The following is a 22,854-nucleotide window of genomic DNA, read 5'->3' on the forward strand; positions in this document are numbered from 1 at the left end:
TGAGCAAAACAAAAAAAAACATATACTGAAAATATATTCTGCCTATTATTTTAAATAAGGAAATTATAATTTTATATTTTGATATTATAACGCACTAATGGATCATTGTTTTATTGTCACACTTACTACCACTCCCTCACTGTAATCAGCTGACCTAGTCTAAGTAAAGATAATGACTTCCGTATAAACAAACCCACTCCCTTCTCTTTTTGTATTGTCTGTCTTGGTCACAGATAAAGTGTCAAATGGTAACCTGCTCTTCTTCCCCACAGTTGCTTGCAAGAACCAGAAATTTAAAAACTAAAAGCAGTTTCTATTTCTTTGTTTACCCTGTTAAACTGAAGGAATAACAAAAATCATAGTCCTGTCAACTGAACTTGTGTTGAACAGGGGGGGTATAGGGCCTATTTAAATCCAAAATCAATAAATAACATGTTGCAAATATGTATGTCATTATTAAAAAATATTTCCCATTATTTCTAGGAACCCATACCAACCAATCAGCAGGTATCTTTTACTTGTCTTACTTGTTTTCTTGCTGGTTACTTTAAAGACATAAATTTCAAAAACTATTATAGATAGTCCATAGCACAACGTTTCAGTAACAGTGATTTAACACTCTGATTGCCTGCCAGCCAAAACAGCAGTGGAAAATCATGATGTTGGCAGTCTAAAACTGTTAATATCAGTAAAAGTAAAATTAATTAAAAAAATAAACAAAAGTTCATTGAGGTGCCAAACTAGGATTGGTTATTAGGCAGCCTCTTTGCACACTATCAGCTTACAGGGGGCTTTATTTGGTAGTAAATTTTGTTTTTATCCAACCAAAGTCAGGAATTCAAAAATAACTACCTGGTTTGGGGGCACTGAGAGCAACATCCAAGGGGTTGGTGAGCAACATGTTGCCCCCATGCCATTGGTTGGGGATCACTTTTCTACATCATACTAAAAGGTAAGCAACCTCTTTAATGAAATTACTATGAAGGGCCCTGCATTTATGGACGTGTTCTATATAATTAGAGTGGCATATTCCACATTGTACAATTGTGTGGGAAATTTTCCTTCAAATATAACAATAGAAATATCAGTACAATATTGGGACCAAGAATGGCTAATGTACAAAACTGGATGGAATTTGTTCGCTTTTATTGTTTCATTGAATGTATGAAGAAAAGGCAGATGTTCCTTGAGAGAGATAGAGGGGGGAGATACCCACAGAGGTAGTTTAGTGGCTTGTTTGGAATGCAGCGCAGGGCAGGATTGCATAGGGATGGCTCTCGTTGGTGGGTGCCTGCTGCAAAAGCTTGCGGAGAGCCGTTTTGAGGTCAGTATCATGTGTGGCGCCTCCATGGTAACTCTTTGTTTTCACAGCTCTCATTTGCTGAGATAATGCTCAGGTTGCAGGGGAACGGTAAATATATTCTGGGCAATGTGAAAGACTAGATTCTGCGAGGAGTTCATCTCAGTGTTACCGGCCGCCTCATGTACAATTCAATAGGTTTCCATGAAACATTCAAGGTATATCTTGATCTGTGAAAAGATGCTTTTTGTAGTGGATTATCATGTTAGAACAGTTGGAAGAACACACTGATAGAATTTATATGTGCTTTGATGGCTGCTGCTGCGGGGGGAAGAGTTCAGAATTAAAGTGACTCTTCTGACAGGTTCCAGGCATTCCAGCTATTAGCTACATACTATACAAGCCACATTATCCTAACCGCAACAGGCTTTAAAGGGGTTCACCCACCTCTCAAAACTGTTTTTTTACATAATGACATATAATGTAAATGTAAGCAACAACACACAATACATTTATTAAAGAGCTTTTAAAGCTATCTGTAAATGCACTTGCAGTTGAAAGCACTATATGTTTATCTCTTTAAAGGGATTCTGTCATGGTTTTTATGGTATACTTTTTATTTCTAAATTACACTGTTTACATAGCAAATAATTCACTCCATTTAAAAATTTGGCATGTCCTTATTTTGCTATGGACAGACCCTATGCATAACCTTTCAGAGAGGCCGCCCTGTCGGTGATGTCATTGGCAGGCCCTCCATGATGTCACTGGCGGGTTCCCTGGCAAGGGTGCCTTGGCTTGGGTTCCCTAGGGGCGGATTGAGCTCAGATGTGGCTCATAGTTTTGTGACCTACACTACAAAGTGGGATGTTGAACAACAAATAGACCCACCCCCAGTTATTTTGACTTTTGTTCAGTGAAAATTCCTGTAGACTGGATACTGGAAAGTTGCTTAGAATTACTCTGAGAATTGCACACTCAGGGTGGTGCAAGGAACGTTACTCTGACTAATAAAGCCAAACCTCTACAGGCTTAGGAGACTATTCAGAAAGTGTGTCACGTGCTTTAATAACAGAATTAACCATTTACCACATGTACCCTCGAGTATATTTGTGGTACAATACTACATTCATTTGGATACCCAATAAAAATCAGTAGCAATCCACACAGCAGCAACGAGAAACGTAGATCCTACTGTTGCAAAAAAGGAATATATAGAATAAATGTGAATAAATGTTACCCCCCTTCTGCCAGTGAGAACTACACTGTGTTCTTTCTATTTTGGTTCATTTCCATTAACTCCACATTGGCCATTTCAAACATGTCAATAGCTTTCCTTTACTGTGGCCAGCAGCACATTGTGCATTTTTTAAGCTGCACTTTGTATTGGTTGGTTGGACAATTACAGTAATAATAATAATCATTATGGCTCTTACGACATATAGAGACTTGGCACATACATCATGTTTCTTAGGCTATGTAGCCACAGTAACCTTCAGTCTGCAGATCTTATAAGCAATTGTAAAAATAGCACTTGACAAGTGGAACAGAGAAGCTGAACAAGGTTTTTGTATTTTAGACACTCGTTTCTATAGTTATTTGTTGTTGGCTATTTCTACTCTTAATTGGTCCGTACATTAACTCCATCAATACTGGGTGGAATGTTTGCAATCTGCTAGGGACATTGGTATGAAGTAATAAGAATAATACTCACCAGAGCACTTTAAACTAACACCTTGGGGCAGATTTATCAAAATATGAGATAAGAACTGTCCAACTTAAACTTTCAGCCTTTGATAAATGCATTTCTAAAAATCTAAAAATAAGTTTAATACCATCAGTATGCGCAGGCAGGATGTCTATTGTCTACTGCATCTGCCAAAATCACTATGGGTTACTAGACACCTGTATGAAAGCAAACATCTTATTGGTTGCTATGGGTTACTGCTGTTGGGCAATATATACCCTGCTTGGACTTAACTGTTACGCTGCCTTCTGTATAAGCATGTTATGATGGGTGGTAACTGCACTACCCAAATTCTTGTGCAGGTATGGGATCTGTTATCCAGAAACCCATTATCCAGAAATTACAAATTATGGAAAGCCTGTCTCCCATAGACTCCATTTTAATCAAATAATTTAGATTTTATTTAAATTGATTTCCTTTTTCTCTGTAATATTAAACCAGTACCTGTACTTGATCCCAACTAAGATATAATTAATCCTTATTAGGGGCAAAACAATCCTGTTGGGTTTAATTAATGTATTAGTGATTTTTTCGTAGACTTAAGGTATTGAGATCCAAATTACAGAAAAAAACCCTTATCCGGAATACCCTTGGTCCCGAGCATTCTGGATAACGGGTCCTATACCTGTATATACATTTGGGGAAAACCCATTTAGAATCCTCTAGAGCTACAGGGATAGTATCTAGAAATCAGTTAGGGCTCTATTTATAAAATGGCAGTAATGTTAGCTACTTTAATGCACTTTCTGACTTACGAGTGAAATATTCATCATTTCTTCATCGCTCCTAGGAAATATTGAGATTTTGTCAGGTCCGAGCAAAGACATTTCTGAGATGTTATGAGTGAAATCCATATCACAGTTCACTATAAATAAGGTCAAGTGAAAAAACATACAGTCAGAATTGTGTCACTGTTGTACTAGAATGAAACATTTCTGCAAACATTCAACAAATGTAACTGTTCTGAAGCTCAATGAATAGGGTTATTAATGTCTAATAATTACAGTATGGCAATTTATAGTCACAGATTTGCTATGTGCCAATCATCAGTATGAGTAGACAGTCCTTCACACTTTATTCACTAACCGTTTCATAGGTGATACATCAGATTTCAGATGAGTAGAAAAGCAAGAACCTTTGTTGTGCAACCCCATGCTTTACATGAAGCTGCTATCAAATACACTCACAATCCAATCGCTTTCAGTGTACAAGGGAGATCAAACCTTCTATTAAAGGCATAGCTAAAACTACTTCTAAGGAGGCCAAACACCCTGCAGAGAAGAAGCAAATAAGGAGTTACGAGGCCATTTTTCTGCTGTTGGGATTATTATTGGTGTTGTTTGTATTTATCTGTGCTTATCATTGCATTTTACCTTTGTACTTACCCCCAATGTCCCTCAAATACAATACTGTAACTAAGTTTAAAGGTTATAGAATAATTTTGGAGTTGGAGTTTGGGGGTCACTGTTTTTGGTAATGGGACTATTATCCCTGATTAACACCTGCTAATGATAATATAAATCCAACAAATAGCAGGAATAAGCGACTGAGAAAGGGCGTGGCTTCATACCATCATACAGGTCAGTAGACTTGGAGGTGACTTTTTACACAAAGACGCCCAGCCTTGATATCAATGGGTTCTGACAGTTGCACAGTAGTTTATAAAGAAGTACATAGTAGTTTACATACAAAAAGAGATGGGTTTGATCAATGCACAATACATGGTCCCACTATTTTCTAAGTAATTTTGTGTCTATGCTAGTGCATGTATGTTCAAAAACAGGGGTTTTAGTTACAAAGTTCCATGCACTTGCACTTGTTTGCAGCTGATTTGGCCAGATTACTCTCGCTTATAATATCATTTTATATTTTTACTAAGCCTTGGAGTGCTCCCAATGTTTGTGTATTTATGTACTATAGCAGAGTTACTCTTAAGGAAGAATGGCCAAACTTCTATGTAGTTGTAGCACCCCCTACACCTATCCCTTTAAATCATGGTCCTGTGCCTTTAAAAAAAAATGGGTGTTGGTCTGGGCAGTCCCTCTCCTTTAAAAGCCCCAGGTGGGGGTGGATTAAGCCTGTGAAACCAATGCTGTGATCTTGGCAATCTCTCTTCTATAAAAGCTAATGACGGGGGAGGACTAAGCTCTGTGGCTATAACCAATGTCCTGGACAAGAGACACTTATCCCAATAAACACTACCATGCAGGGAGGTGCCAGTCTTTAAAAAATATGACCGGAGGTAAATAGTTAGGACTACTATGTGGGGGTTCACCTTGATTGGTCTGGTCATATGATCATAACTTTGTAACTAAAAACCCGGTTTTTGAAAATACATGAACTGGCATAGATACTAAATTGCTTAGGAAAAAGGGGGACAGGGAATGTGCTTTGATCAAACCCCTCTCTTTTTGTGTGTTTGCTGCAAGTCGGCCATCTCTACTGCTTATCCCTATTTTGCACAATTCCTTATAATGCAATATTGAGGTCACATTAAGGTCTCCTAAAGATCATGTCCCCAACACTTTATTAAACAATGACCACACCTGATTACACACTGTCTATGCCCCATTATGATCTGACATTATGACAACCACATACAGTATATTAAGCTAGGGTACTCAGAAAATGCAGGAGGGTTGAAGGAATTGTGTTGGGTTTCTCTAGGAAGGAACAGGATCAATAGTCTTCAGTCTTTCCAATAATCACTAACCCTCTTCTTCTTGATTGAAAGAATGGAATACCATAGCTTCTGTAAATGTATATAAATTACATTACCCAATGAGCTTCTCCTACACTTAATTTACATTATAACCCTTCTCTTGCATTATAATGTTGATTCTAACATATATATGTTAAGCATCTGATTGGCTGATATTATCACTGATAATGATAATGTATCACTGATAATATACCCCTAAGAGTCCATGGTATTCCTTTGTAACAATTAGGCTGATAGCTGACCTTTCTGCACAGGATAGGTATTAGCCAAGGTGGGGAACATTAACAGCAACAATGTTCATGGCGAGCAAATTCACATTTACTGGTCCAATTGGCCTTTGCTGCAGATGCAATTAGAACAATTAGTTTGTGATTCCTGAGCCATTGTGGGTTGGTGGGTGACTGCCTTTGTCTCTGATGCTATGTCCTTGTTTTTGTTTGAATAGCTCAAGTAGCATTGGTAGGTAGTTCCTCTGGTGTCTTGTAACACGTGTGGTCTCCAGTTCCACAACTTGGTAACAAGTGGTAGCATTTAGATCAGTGACAAGTGATTTACCTTATGACATAGTGTAAGTTATCTAAGGTAGTATGTTAATCCTGTGGATCCACCTTTAGCTACCTCTGATGCATTTGTACACCCTGTACGCCCCCCTGTATTCTGCTAATGTTGCTTTCTCCATGATAGTGGGACATAAGGTGCAGTGACCTGGGACCCATCTCTAGGTGCCCCTGTAACATTTCCATTCCCATTATAATATAGAAAGTGGCTAAGCGGTGACTTTAAATGCTGCATATCTGCACTGTTTTAAAAACAATAAATAACTCTCAGCGGCATGAAGCCTGTACAAAGTAGAACAGCATGGTATTTGAAAAGATTTCTCGCAATTCAGTGAAATTTGTCGAACAGAAAAGGCTCTGTGTGGGAGACGTACTTATTGAGCTCCTGCATTGCTCGGTCCCTGCTGAGAGTAAACCCTGATCATATTTAGACTGCAAGTAGAACAGTTGCCACCTGGGACACCTGCAGGAAAGCTATTTTCCTTTTCCCACCTACTTATGAGAATTTTCTATTCTCATGACGTGCAGCAAGTGACAGCTGTTCATGGAAAAATCTGCAGAATTACTGTTTGTTCCAGCAGCACCTCTGGGCTCAACTTTCGGGAAGGCTTCGGCCAAGTGTGCATATATCCTATGTAGACAATTCTGGTTATGTCCAAGCAATGGTCCTTCACCAGAAGACAGACAGAGGAAAGCAGACAATATTTTGTTGGGGTTGTTATCAGGATAGGTGGTTGGATGTTGAATTTGATACTGTAAGTGTTAAAAAGATCTGGTTGGTTGCAGGTAGGTTCAAACCTGTTCACTTCAGTACGTGGAAACACAGACCAAAAGAAAAAATCAACAAACAGCTGTTGGATAGTCTGTGGTGTTAGGGACATATTTCAGTATTCTCACCCTAAACCCTATCAGTCTGATTGTGCCATTTCATTTGTTCTGTGCAAATCATTTCATCACAGCTCCAGTACATTAAGTTAATAAACAAATCTCCCAGATTTAATCCCTTGCACCACACACCATTACTTATAGTATGGATTGCGTGTGTCTGTTGACAGGGCTGTGCAATTTCATTCCTAAATAGGCACCAAAGCCAGCGCCAGGCAGGTTTTAGAGTTATTCTCATTTCAGCATTGGCTTATCTATAAATATGTCACTTTGTTTGATTGCCCTGAGTCAGGGTTAGGCCCATAATATGGTCTGTTAGTGACCTGTGACTGCTTCTTCTTATTGAAAACAATTCAGTGGGGGGGTGATGGGAAATGCAGCTCAGCAATATCTAGAGGACATCCCTCATGTATCTTGAGGTATCAAACAATTGATACAAAAATGTAATAGGTATTTTTGGCTTTCAGTATTAGGTGCCAAAAGCAAGTGCCTAAGGATGTTCTTTCCTAAAACCAACCCCTAATTTAGACTTGTAACTATGTAACATTACATAGTTACATAGTTCATTTGTATTGAAAACAGACCATCAACCATCAAAAAGTCCATCAAAATCTACAAATGAACCCCAGTGCACAAATATACACATACCTATATAGACCTATCTATACACTTGCATATATAACTATACTGTATACTGTAATATATAATTGGCATATCAGATTTTAAAATACATTTTATACAAGTATGGATGATTTAATAAAAAAAGGAATTTGGGTTTCATGCTTAATTTGCAAAGGGCTTTTATTATACAGCTTTTTTTTAATGTGTGGGTGACAGGTCCTCTTTAAATCTTCCATCCCTGTACATAGCAGCATAATTTGGATTTGTTTACCATTCCATACTCTTATTAATCAGACCATCCACATAATGAATATATGGGAATATATGGATTGTTTTTTGCTATGATACGTTTCTTCGGCAAATGAACAAAAAAATCCAGCAATCTTGGGATGCCATCACTTCTGCGGTTTGTGTGCATCATTGATATGTGAGGCCTGTGAGCTGTTGTACCTTTCCCACAGCATGGTTGCTTTTATGTTGCTAGTCAGACTGTCATAGCTGGCCATCTTTTACAAGGCTTCTGTAATGTTCTATAGACTGTTTCCAAACAGAAGTAGAGAAACAAGTACACAAAGGTCATATTTAATTTAAAACACATTACAAAAAAATGTTCCTTAAGTACATTTTGGGTTAAAATGGTTTTGTATATGCTGGTAGTAAATATTTTATATGGCTACTTGTGATACTGAACAGCTTTGTTTGACCTGCATGTCCCCAGCCCACCATCTGTCTATTTTCCATTATTTTAAAGTGCTTTATAGAGTACATTATTGAGTCCTTGCCCCAGTGAAGCTTACAATCTAAAGGCCCTATCACATTCATATACACTGGTCACTTACACTAGGAGCCAATTAACCTGCCTGTAAGTTTCTGGAGTGTGTTTGGAATCCCAGGAACAGAGAGAACATCCTAAGGGCAATATACTGGCATAGCGGTTACCATTGCTGCTTTCCTTCACATACAGCCAGAGCAACATCTGCTGAGAGTTGATATGTTCTCCTCATTTTGCGTGGCGTTCCTCAACATATTTTGGTTTCCTTCCACATTTCAAAAACATACAGGCAGGTTATCTGGCTCTTTATAAAACTGGCCATTCAAAATGTGATAGAGAATTTAGGGGTCATTTATGATAACTCCCAAAAAGTGGGCGCAAAAAGCATCTATTTTTTGCACTTTGCCTGCTATCAGTAATCCTTTGAAAACTCCACTGGGGTAGGGATGTATTTTCTCTGTAAAAGCACTGCAGAATATGTCAGCATAATATAGGTAAAGGATCATAATAATATAAACTCTTCGCAGATAATGACCAGCAGTGAATTAAAGGCAGCAGTGCTAATCACTAAACCCCAGAATCTGCTGAAGAGCCACAGATTATAGATCATTAATTGTGAATAAAGAACAGTTATTAGTACTGAGTCCAGCATTTGGCAGGCTGAGGGTATACGCCGAGGGTATACTAACAGGTACTAATTACACTGGAACTTTCATGTCCAAACGAGTTTGTATTCCAAGCACCACGGTTAGGTGAATCTAGTAATGCAGCTGAGCAAGTAAAGTCGATGCCTATGAAAACGAAGCGAGCATCACAAATTGCATCACTCCACCAGCTGTGGTACCCTAGTAGCTATGGAAAAATGACCCCACTGTGTCATCATTATCTCCTGTTCATTACAGTCTCTTGGCAATACCATCGCCTGCAGCAATTTCTGCCATTAGTGTTTTTCATGAGTTTAAAAGACACGGGGCTTGTTCTTCCCCCTCCCAGTATTAGAGCCTGCATTACAAAGATGTGCTGTCAGGGATACTCAGTTCCGCTTGTAGTTGAATGGACCGAATGAAAACGAATATGACTTTATTGTCCTCCAGCGAAGTGTCCCCAAAAGCTTTGTGTTTGTGAGGAGCTAAATGCTTGTGTGCTTGTGAATGAAGCGCCGCGCTTCAGTGTAATGCTTGGCTTAGCCTACGGATCACTTTACTGTGACTAATTGCTCCATGGGAACTTACTACTTAATTGTCTGTTATTCTCCCAATCGTCATTATTTTAGATTTTCTAAAATTATTTTATTTTGTCATGAGCTGGGGAATAAGAATATCAACCTATGGAGAAGTAGGGTAAAATCAAGCAGCATGTTAGAGCCATAATACCATTACATTATTCTACAGAACTGCTTTAACTACAAGGTGTTCCTATGTTGTTATATATATTTATGTATACCTGTGCTTTATATTTATTTATAAATACATATGCTGAAAGCTTCTCTAATGACCCCTGTATTTATAACCACTTGGGGTGCTTCAATGGAGAAAACATGAAGACAAGGCCACCGTCTGGCTGTACCAATGCAAATAACAGAAAACTGACATTTAGTAAAGAGCAACTGGCAAAGAGGTTAAGGGAGCACAACTACAGACTGATAATTTATTGTCTGCCCCATAATCAATGCCGCTGTTGTCAAGGCTAGAAATTCTGTGCCAGCTCAGTTAATGGGCTGCGGGGAAATTACACCCTACATGAATGCCTCTGTTACAGTAAGTCGTGGCACATCAGTGAGTTGGCCGTTCGCTGGCTAAATATAGAAAGGTTAAGTCATTTCCTGAGCGCTGGTGATGTGAGAGCAGCTGGAGGGGATGCTGTGTGCCGTACTGTCAGTACATGCATGTCATTGGCATTGCCAGGGCTGCACCGCGCAGCCACTCACTCTGCACTCACATCTATGTCCGGCCAAACGCACTGCATACAGGGTTATTCCTTATCAGAAATAATCACCAGATATACTGTACAGACTTATGTCCGTTAAGAGCAATAATATGTTTCCCATTAGTTTATTTCAATTCATTTAACTATACAAAGTCTATTCTTTGTAATCACCACTTTCAGAGGATAATTTTTTTTTTTTCATATTATCAAAAGATTTTCTCTGGTGGTTTTGCAGTTTGTTGCATCCTTTAACCCCTTAATGGCCATGGCTGCTTTATCCTGTAGAAAAGTAAGCTCTGGAATTCGTCATAGGCGCCATTGCCTCTTTCTGCACTAGCCTGAAATTGATAGGGCTTTTTAAACTATGGCAGAGCACATTTATATTAAAAGCAAGAAGGCACAGAAGGGAGGGTACTTACGCACACTGGTCTGTGCCCTTGCGCTGTACAGTCTATTTTAAGAGAACATGAGCTAGGTGGAAGAAAAATCCTACTGAGGAATAGGGTATAATTGCCCTTGAGTGCCACAAATTACTAATTAGTCTGAGGAGATGTTTTGTATCACCTTGCCCCTTCTGAGTCTACATACTTTACAGGGATCTGAATTACAGGAAGGTCCTCTCCCGCAGAGTACATGTTTTTAAATAATTTCCTTTTTTCTCTGTAATAATAAAGCAGAACCTTGTACTTAATGGTAACTAAGCTGCATGAATCCATATTGGGGGCAAAACCATCCGATTGGGTTTATATACTGTATGTTTAAATGTTTCTTAGTAGCCTTAAGGTATGGGGATCCACATTATGGGAACCAAAACCCTTATTTGAAAAACCTCAAGTTTAAAGCATTCTAGTTAATAGATCCCATTCGTCTATGGTTATACCAGTAGTTAGGCTAGAAAAAAGGCATCAGAATTAAAAAAAAACAAACAAACTAACCAACAAAAACTGTATATAACAATAACAATATATAACCATAACCTTGCCCTGTCCCCGGCCATTATTCCCAGATCCTCTAGCAGATTCAGTTTTATGATAAATTATAATTTAATATAAATTATAAAACTTATTTCTTGTTTTATTTGATGAAAACTGAATTGAATCCTATGGGGAAATCTAGAATTGAATTAGGAGTAACGTTTTTTCTTCTCAAACTGAATCTGACCCATTGGGTGTTATATCTTGACTTCAGCTGGTAAAAAGGGTTAATTAATATTGTACAATAAGGTTGCCACCTTTTGCCATTCCTAAGTCCAGGCAGGGGGGTGGGATGTGACATCACTGGGTGTGACAGTGATGTCATGTGGGCAGAGGTGATATCACAGGGGTGGTAATTGGCAAATCGCTGTGTCAATCTCAGACAGTCCTGCCTGGTTTTCAGAATTGGGAAATCTGGGCAGTCAGTTTTGACCTAGACAGCCCTGGATCAAAACCAGGTAGGTGGCAACCCTATTGTAGGTACATTTTTAAAGCTCAGATTGTACTTGTAGTTAGATTTACTGCATTTACATTTACTACAACCTCCTACTTACTTCAGCACAATGGCATCCACTGTGGCAGGGATTGATGTGGATGATATATAATTTCTGTCAAGCCCTGAAGAATATTGGTGCCATATAAATAAATGGTGGCTGGATCTATACTGATATTCTTATGGTTAGTCCTAAACATGCAAATGCTTCTTTCCATGATGAACCTTTATGCATCAAGGGTACATAGTACCAAGGGCCAGCCAATGGGGTATTTCATCTTTGAAATGTCACATGATTCTATAGGAAAAGGAGTGAAGGACTGAATATTGTCATACTATGTAGACAGAGAATTAAAGACTGAACTATAAGCTATAACTGCCAAGTGAGCACTTTAACTTTTTACACAGGGCATGACTTAGCCTACAGACACTCCCGACATCCCCTTGATGAGATTCCACAGTGGGAGTATACCTACTTTATATAGACATCTTGGCCTCACATTGCTGATCAGTCATAGTGGCTGTTCGTCATAGTGAATATGTGATTAGATTTTGTGTTTGTGTTTTTTTCCTTTAGTACTTTCTCAAGATTTTGTTCTAAAGAGGCAGCCATGACATCCCTTCTACTATCTAATCAACACTATCATGGCTGCTGATAAATTGGAAAGTACATGGAATTCTGTTTTAGAAAGTGGGAACCCTCGGCTATGCACAGGGAAAGCATCTGACTCATCAAGCTCTTCACGTTCTCTTTGAATATGAATTTGCTCCAAAGAACTCCAATTTGAACTCTGTTAAACCCAATAATGTCAGAAACCAGGTTCTTAGCGCAATGTTAGCGTTATCAGGTGAACACAAAGACATGCAGGCAGTTCTAATTACTAATAATTCCTACTTTGGTAGTCTAAGATAGGGCAGAAAACCTTAGTGATCTCATTCTCTCCCGACTGCACACAGAACAGGTTTATCTTGGATCAGTATTCCAACAAAAGATAACAATAATAGCTCTTTGTATTTTATGTTTCTAGAAGGCTGTGCAGCCCATTAAATCCGAGAACTACTCCTGCAGATATGACTTTTCCTTGTAGGGCATGTCATGTCTTTACAACCTTTTTACAAGCCCTTTTCCATAAAAATAACCCTTTTTCTATAGTGACATCTGATGCCCTTGACTTCTCTGTGATGCATTAAAGGAGAACTAAATCCTAAAATAAGAATATGGCTAAAATGCTGCCTACTGTAGCAGACCAGAGTTTTAACAGTCCTATAACAGTAAAAATTGTGGACTATATAACTCCTCAACTTCTGATCTTATTAGCCCATATCTTGAGTGTCAATGGCACTGCACATGCTCAGTGTGCTCTAGGCTGCTATTGCTAAGCTGGTTGCCAAGGGGTCAGTCTTTAAGCTTGGGTAACTGAAAGCTGCAATAAGCAGAAAAGAATAGAGGGCACTACTTGGGGCATCTAAGTGTGTTAAGGTCTTTACTGTTAAAGGGCTCTGACGTCCTTGGACTGCTGCAAAACGCAGCTCTGTATTCACGAGGGGGGGCTGGGGAAGGCATTCCCCTTGCCATAGTTTACCCATCCCTAACTTACGCATCATTTGTGCACTGTAAATAGAAACCCAGTGGAGCTAAGGCTGATGCAGACCAGAACATTGGTGGGGGCCATTATCCTGGAAGATTTTAAAACATGCATTATTGTGGAATTTCTGGTTATTTCTGTTCACACGCGCCTGTGATGCTTTGTTGCTGCAATGGAACCCCATGGTTTGCAATACTCATTCGCTACCAGTAATACAATAAAGCAGAATTTATCAGTACATTGATACATAATGGTAAGGCCAGATAGGGCTTTTCTCCATGACATCGACACGACGGAGTAATAAAAAAGACGTATTAACCTTTTTTAAATATTTTTAAGAGAAAACAATTGTTTGCAAACATATTTCAGGGGTTAGTTGCTAATGGAAAGTGCAATCCCAATTTTTAAGCATCCCGTGAGGCTTATTTTTATAGCATCCCCGGATCCGATTTCACAAAATGATTTTTCTCCAAGGTTAGAAGCCTAATTTGTCTCCCATTTAATCGCCCCTGGAGACTTTTGTATCTTTCTATTGATTTATTGTCAGACTGCTTTCTGGTCAATATCCTTCAGCAATCCAGCCAGTTGGATCCAAGGTTAGCCAGAGTGTGGCTTTTCTATTTGTTATGTTAAAACTCCTTATACTAAACTTGTGTTCTGGACTGCTGACTCTCCAATATCTTGTATATTTGTCTTTTAGTCCTATCCAGGTCAGCATCTTCATTGCCATGGTGTAAAGATGGACACTATCTGCAGCCATACTGTAAAACAATTAAAGAAATCCATATAGTAGGGGTGATTAGAGGGAATCAAAGGTTGAACGCTGCGCCAATAGTAGTTGAAAAGAAGCCATCTATTTAAAGTGTAGATGTGATAGATGAGTTTTATCGGATGAGAGCTTGCATACAGCAGGGCCATTTACGCTGGAAAAGTTGCTGTTTTACTGAGCTTCAGCCCAACAAGGTATAACCTTTATCAGAAATCAGTGGTACCCAAAAGGTGGCCTTATACAGGCCTGATAGTTCATCCTAGCAAACAGAACAATATAAAAATGGTTATACTTATGGACACTTAATCAGTTTTTGTTTGTAAGGGGTTATCACTGTAAAGACTGGAACAGCAGGAAGTGAGGTGGAGAGGCAGCTTCTCTTCACTTTCTTTCGGGCCCCCAACACAAACCATGATCACGTGATTATGTGGCACAGCAAGGCAATTATAAGCAGGTAAAACCTGCACGTTTATTTAGTGCAAAACAGTGACGTTTCGGGGTGAACCCCACAACGTCATTGTGTTGCACTAAATAAAAGTGGAGGTTTCACCTGCTTATAATTGCCTTGCTGTGCCAGTATCTATGCTGTTCAAGATTGGATTGGAGGGTGCCGTTCCCTCTTGATACTGGGCACCAGGCTAAAGTTTTTTCTTTTGGAGGAGCCAGGGTGTGCTGGTGAGTTTTTCTTTATCCACACGTGATTATCTGTCCAGTTGACCCCCCAACTTGCCATTGATGCTATAGTTTTATAGTCGAAAATTGTACAAACTGCCCAAAATACGGCCACTTTCATACACTAGCCGATTCTACAGTATCCCACCAAAGGGATAGACACCAAATGAGTGGTTATACACATGATTGTGTGGTTGCATATTTCCACATATACATGGGCCTCTCTGTTTTTTCACTGTACAATGACTTCTGATACATAAAAACAAAACAGGCCCAAAGAACAGTGCAGTATAGGCCAGGCCCCAATCCTGCCATAAACTCAACCTACTCTCTGGCTAGCTCTGTCCCTGAGTTTGCAGTTTGGCACTGTCCCATGAAAATTGGGATGTTGGGAAGAACCTTGCTGGTAAATATGTATTTGTGATTTAGATGGGGTCTTTCCTGTACATATAGCTAGAATCCTAGCATGGGAAGGAGATAGAAAGAGATACATTTATTATGCAAATGGTTGTATTAAACTATTTAAACAATTCAGTGCTAATTTATTTTACTACTGTTTTCTATGTTGTACAGCTTCTAGGCTCTAGGTTCTGGATGAACCCTTTCCCCCCTGAATAAGAAAGTCTGCGCCGTCTTTATGTACCATGGATTAAAATGGGTCGCTTGAATAAAGATTTGATGGCCGATCAGTTCATTCATCAAATGGTGTCTTGGTGACAATTTTATAGGGTGATTCTTGCTGATGTGTACATGTCTGAAATATATGTCTTTCAGAAGTTATTGCTTTGTAAGCATTCTGCTGTTCCCATAATAATTGGGCCTGTGGGGGTAGCACTGTTTTAATCTACAGAGGGCTTATCACTTTAATTTGGCAGAACAAGCTCTGTTAGCTGGCACTCAGATAAATGCACACCAATATTTACAGCAATCAAACCCGTCTATACAGGAAAGCTAATGACTTATATTGAATTTTTGAAGTAGAAAAAAATAAATAAAAGTTACCCCTGATTCTAAAGGAAGGGATTATGCCAAGGAGTTAAAATATAATTCTAGGTTCATTATACATTAGTTACAAAGTGAAATACAAAATGAAATGTGCCTGTTACTTGCTATTCTCCACCCTGCTGCTTCTCACTATCGACAAGTCTACCAAAGCATAAGGCACAATTTGGCCTGTCAGACGCAGTCTTGTACATAAATAATTGGTGATGGTAATACATATAGAAGAGAAAAAAATAATGACCGGTAGCCCACAGTATATATACAGACTTGTTTGATGTTCAAGCTTACCACTTCATTGCAGATATATGGACATGTGTTTATTATACAAACAAAATCCCTAAAAAGCTAATTAATACAGAGAAAGCTATAAGCTATCATGGTAGAAAACGCAGGCGGAAAAAAGCCCAGTGTGCCATTAGCCTTAAAAGTAATCTTAACCCAAAACATGGATTGATATAAATGTAACCAGACTGCATCTATTTGCAATTTACACTCATTTTCCATTTTCAATGGTTCCTGAGATATTTGCATTTGACTGCTAATATCAGGATTTTGCCTCAACTGGGAGCCAGCAGCCCTAGGGTTAAGGAAGAGCATAAATAGTGCATAGAGAGGTAGAGTCACTGACACTCGGGCCCTTCAAAATGCTGTTGAGCCAAGCCTGCCTAGCAGTATAAAACAGCAAAACTACCCAATGATTTATATGCTGTTTGCACATTGACCATTGGGTGTTTGAAACCTGTTCTTAGTTCTTTGTGTCCCCTCTACCACAGTGTAAAGGTGATGCTGACCCTATTAAATAAAGAAGACTCCCCTAGGAGTCAAGAAAGAAGAAACTGCTGTATTACTAGTATAACAAGTGGGTGGTGAGCAACAGTATGGTGGCATAAAGTGGTTCCTTTTGGGAATGTTTTGTGTACACTCTATGGCTTTGAAGTTTCTATTGTTGGCAATTAAATCTTGTATAATGCAATACAACTAACTTCTCTTTAACACTGCTTCCCAATGGCAGCATATCTTACAACTAACAGTGAACCTGCATTAAGAGCCTGGGGTGGGGGGCATTAATGAATAAATGAACTGCAAAGGTCAGTCCATGTGTAAAAGTGCCACAGGGGGAGCACTGTGGTCTGGAGTGCTGGGTTACTGCTTCCATTAGCTGTGTTTTTAGCTAAAACTGGTTAGAATGCAATGCTCCCAACCGCAATCAACACGTTTTGCACTCCTGTGTCCGTGTGATTGAATTGATGTGACCTTGTTACTGCAGCCGAGCGGAGAGACATGTACTGCCCGCAGTTGTATTCTCTGCATAGGGCCTAGGGACATCAAAGAGTTGCATGTTGTACTGTATATAATCTGGTGGGCCATTCTATTGTAAGGTGTAAGGGAACACATTGTCATTGCAGGGGTGGGGCTCTAAGGGTGGTGGTTTGTATGTATTAGGCTGGAGTTGGGCCATAATAGGAAAGCTGGGGTTACCCATGTAAAGCTCGTCGATAGGGCTAGCAGTTCCACCTCCTCCATTCTCCTGCCAGCCTCTGGACCTCCTGCCTCTCAATTCTCCCTGCTAATATCTACATACACTTTCCTATTTTGAGGCACTAAAATGTTTTATTAGAGAATAGCTATAAATCTAATTATTAATCTGCAATATACATCTATATGGTACATGCTTTTGGTCATAACAAATCACTCCATGGTTCTTTGCTTTATAGCCTCCAACTCATGGATCCTTCAATGCTCATGGAACTCCTCAGTGACTTCTATTGCTGAGGTTAGAGAAAGGGTAACCCTACCCCCTAATGCAAGTCTGGCCCCTCCATCTGAGAGAGAGGTGGAAAAACATAAGTATACATAAGTCTTGAACTTTCAGCCTGCAACCACAGCTCCTACCATTCCCCTGAAAGCAATTGCCTGTTATGAAATTCTGCATTGCAGTTCAAAAACAGCTGGGGGGGAGTGGTAAGGATGAGCATCATTAATATATATATATATATATATTAAAAAATATTGGATCTGGTGCTGAGGGTCAGACCCGGACTGGCAGTCTGTGGATTCTGCCAAATACCAGAGGGGCTGCTGTTAAATGCCACAGACAGTCACTATTTAGTGGGCTGGTGGGGGGCTGTTTGGGCCTCTGTGTACTTTGGAATTCCAGGGCTTATTTTGATCCCAGTCCAGGTCTGCTGAGGGCCCAGGGCAAATGCTCTTTCTACCCTACTATTTCATTAAGAGCGTAGAAAATAAAGACTTGGCGGGAATGCTGTACCTGTTATATTTGAAATCTACTGTCAGCTGTTCTGTCCACTCCCATAAAGATTTTATGCTCTGGAAAAAAAAAAGATTTCATGGACGCTGTCCATTTGAGAAAGACCTAATTAATTTGGCTGAGCCATAAATGCTGCGTCTAACCATCTGCTCACGTAAACAAGAGCAAGTTAAAATAATGATTTGATTTGTAAGAGTGGAAACCTACTGCAGAGATTGTGTCCTGGGTGCTGCTGTCTGCCTTATCCTTTAACCCTTGTGCACGCCGACTGGCACAATTCATAAGGTATAAGTAGCAGCAAAACTGAATCTAAGGAAAATAAGTATGATTTGCAAGATACAGGAGCATTTTCATACGAATGCATGAAAAAAAATACATGATATTAGGAATCACCAGGCCGCATCCTTGTTCATCCAACTCCCCCTCCGACTCTTTTTAGTTAATCTATATCCAACCAAGCAAATCCGGATGCCTCTGGGGAATGCTGAGACAAATGGTCAAAGTGGGACTTGCATATAGGAAAAGAATGAATATGCTTGGCTCTTCACCATCATAACAAAGCTCATGTTGATGGGTCCCATTGATGTTCCTTCTTTCCTATATAACTTTTCTTTTTGGGAAAGCCCATATTTACCTAAAGTTGAATTGTTTTAAAATGTTTGAAGTTTAGCATATTTAGGATTAGGTTATGTTATGCAGAGACATTTGAAAGAAACACTGAAAGAAATTTTACCCACAATCTAGTGGCAATAAGTCAGAGAAAATGAAATCAGGGGACAAACCATAGGAGGCAGTCTCAGCTGGGGCACTTGGAAATGTAAAATAACCTTCATCTCATGGAAATAAAAAACCTTTTTAAATATAATCAGGTAAAAATGTTGTTCTGTTCATAAAATGTTACTCTTCACTGTCTCTATCTCGGCAATCTCTCTTCTCTCTCTCTTCTTCTCTCATCATGCAGAAGTCGGGGTCAGTTTTGATTGACAGTTAGGTCTAATACATGTTTTAGGGGTGCTCCCTTTCCTAGCAGATGTATTAGATCTAACTCAAATACCTTATTCCAGCACAAGCAAGTAGCTAAAAAAATAACTGACTCCAGCACCAATCCTGCACGCAGACAGACAGAATTCCTGGGAATTTTAAAAGAATTTGCTGTAATATATCTTCTAGCCAAATGGAGCGCCTCTCCCCAAAGGATCTATAGGACCTGCCAATCAAAAAAATTTTGATTTTCGCAATAGTTCTCCTTTAATAAAGCAGGTTGCTAGTCCCAGGAGGAAACCCCAGTCTGCACTGTGAGTGATAGGGTTCTGCTGTATTGTGCAAGTTGATACGCATGCAGGCTATTATTTTTATATTTATTTATTGAAGCCTTCCAGGGGCGTCATTATTTGGGCGTTCAGGCTTATGTTTGGGATTGCCTACAGCCCACATGATTTTATTGATTCTGGTTGCCTGCTCACCAAAACAAGCTACACCAGAACATGCCACATCAGGCCTAATACAAGGGGAGATAGTTGCTGCAAGAGCACTTTTACTTGTGAGTAATTACAGCGGATATAAGTTTCATGGAAGAAGATGTCCTGACCGTATCAGTTTAATAGTGAGTTGTCTTTCTACTTAATATTGCATTAACACCTCTGACCTAATTTTGTATATACCACTCACCTAGACCTCTGCCTAGAAAGCATACATCCTGATGACTGAGATGCTTATCATTTATTATTTTAATTATGAAAAAATTTAGATTTACTGAAACATTGTAATAACGCGAAAAGTTTTCCCGTCGTAAAACTCGTGTTCCTGCCTTGTATTAGGCAGTGATAATAAGCTAACACTGGAAAATTACCACATTATAAACAAATATACAGTATAAATATTAAATAAATAAATAAATATAAAATTAATTAAATAAATAAAAATAAATAGTCCTCCAAGTGATACTAAAAAAATATTGGAAACACTGTGTTCTAGCTATTGAGTCAAATAAGTGGGGCTCATTTATGAACACCGGGGGCAAATCTGTATCTGGGCAGTAAGCCAAGGCAACCAATCAAATGTTTGCTATTGTTTTTCTATCTGCTGCTGCCTGAAAAATAGAGACAACCACAAATATGCAGATAAATAATGCATAATCCATCATTTTACGAAGAACAAGCTAGAGGGGTTGAATGCCCAAGAGGGCATTGAAATGACCATGTTTTCCTCTCAGTCTGAGGAATCATATATATCTATGGAATATATATATATTTATATTCATTTGTGGTGGCACAGATAGTGTGTATGCACCTGCTGGTTGTCTGGCAAGGTATGAAAGAAATGCAAGCTACTTTATAATTGCAGGGAAAGATGCGAATTTAAAAACATAGGAACAAAGATCACCCATTTTTTGCATGTTGCCCTATTGTATGCTATTACAGGTATGGGACCCATTATACAGAATGCTCGGGACCAAGGGTATTCCGGATAAGGGGTCTTTCCGTAATTTGGATCTCAGTACCTTAAGTCTACTAAAAAATCAATAAAACATTAATTAAACCCAATAGGATTGTTTTGCATCCAATAAGGATTAATTATATCTTAGTTGGGATCAATTAAAAGGTTCTGTTTTATTTCTACATAGAAAAAGGAAATCAGTTTTAAAATTCTGAATTATTTGATTAAAATGGAGTCTATGGGAGACGGGCTTTCCGTAATTCGGAGCTTTCTGGATAACGGGTTTCCGGATAAGGGGTCCGATACCTGTATATGCTCTGCTGTACTTGCTTAGGCACAGTCTTTGTGCACACAAAACAGACAGCAAAGGGGCTGGTTTTGTATCCATGTATATGGGAGGGAGTCGGACTCGGCTACAGGGCAAGAACCAAACGATGTTAAAAACATGGAGGATGAGTAAGGGAACCACTGCCTTTTGGAGACTGGTTCTGCCTATGGTCATCCTCACTTTACTCCCAGTGTTACCCTACCCCAAACAAATATAGATAAAAATAACAAATATTTATTTATTTATTTTGGCAGTTAAGCCTGACTGAGTTTACGCACATAGGTTTTATCTTTAGTAAATGAAATTCTCCAGGAACCATATTAGGCAATAAGGGAGCGTTACTGTACAAGGTTAAAGGAACAGTAACACCAAAAAATGAAAGTGTATAAAAGTAATTACAATATAATGTACTGTTGCCCTGCATTGCTACAACTGAGGTGTTTGCCTCAGAAAAACTACTATAGTTTATATAAATAAGCTGCTGTGTAGCCATGGGGGCAGCCATTCAAAGGAGAAAAGGCACAGGTTACTTGGCAGATAACAGATAAACCCCCATTATATGGGGCTTATCTACTAGTTATCTGCTATGTAACCTGTGCCTTTTCTCCTTTTTTCCAGCTTGAATGGCTGCCCCCATGGCTACACAGCAGCGTATTTATATAGTAGCTTTTCTGTAGCAAAAACACCAGTTTTTTGCAGAGCAACAGCACATTATATTTTATTTACTTTAAAACACTTTAATTTTTTGATGTTACTGTTCCTTTAATTTGGTAATTAAGAAGTTTAGGTTGGGCAGAATAATTATAAGCTGTCTGTGATTCAGGTCTGTGTTTAAAGGAAAACTATACCCCCAGAATGAATACTTAACCAGCAGACAGTTTATATCATATTAAGTGGCCTATTAAAGAAACTTACCAAACTGGAATATATGTATCAGTAAATATTGCCCTTTTACATCCTTTCCCTTGAGCCACCATTTAGGGATGGGCTGGGTGCTCCCTCAGAGATCAGCTGACAGGAAATAATGCAGCTCTGACTGTAACAGGAAGCAGCATGGGAGTAAAAGGCAGAACTTTGTCCATCAGTTGACTGATAGGGCCTAATATGTGTGCCTTGGCTTGTTTGTGTGCACCGTGAATCATATGATCCCAGGGGGCGGTCCTTAGTTCTTAAAATGGCAATTTTCTGTTTAAGATCACTCAATGGCATATAATACTGGAAAAGTATATTTTTATGATAACGGTTAATTTTACATGAAGCAGTGTTTTACGTATGAGCTGTCTTATACAGTATTTCTTTATAGGGACCTACATTGTTTAGGGGTATAGTTATCCTTTAAACTGAAAGGGTGCTTGAGTTATGACAACAGAAAGTGTTGAGGAAAGGATCAAGTGTTTTTACAATGACAGAGATCCAGTGACTACTGATAAATCACACGTTGGCAGACTCATTAGTAGGAAAACGGCACGAGATTTAAGTGGCGGATTTTTGTTAGGGAGGTTAAATCCTCTCATTTAGGTGGGAGGCCCTTGCAGGGCATCATTCTGGTGACATAGTTAGGACAATTGCTCCGAGATGTGAGAACCTACTAAAATATTAACCAACTTCATGTTTTGCATGTAGATATTCTTCCTTGTGCAGGCATTAGTCCCTGTGTTTTATATATCTGTTGTACAAATGCTTTTATTCACATTGCCCAAGAGGTGGGGACAGTTTAACTTTATATTTAGGAAATTCGAGTGTTTTAGCTACCTCCAAATTAGGAGTGATAAATATTTATTTGAAAGGAAAGCTC

The 22,854-nt window shown here is 39.0% G+C and overlaps 1 protein-coding gene across 12 annotated transcripts in view; it reads left to right on the top strand.

Moving 5' to 3' along the window:
- The window catches only part of atp2b2 (ATPase plasma membrane Ca2+ transporting 2), a 167,003-nt gene that overhangs the window by 47,313 nt on the left and 96,836 nt on the right, over positions 1 to 22,854 (top strand). The gene's annotated exons all lie outside the window — the stretch shown is intronic.

The sequence above is a fragment of the Xenopus tropicalis genome, chromosome 4 (assembly GCF_000004195.4).
Source record: "Xenopus tropicalis strain Nigerian chromosome 4, UCB_Xtro_10.0, whole genome shotgun sequence".
In the NCBI taxonomy this organism is placed as follows: domain Eukaryota; kingdom Metazoa; phylum Chordata; class Amphibia; order Anura; family Pipidae; genus Xenopus; species Xenopus tropicalis.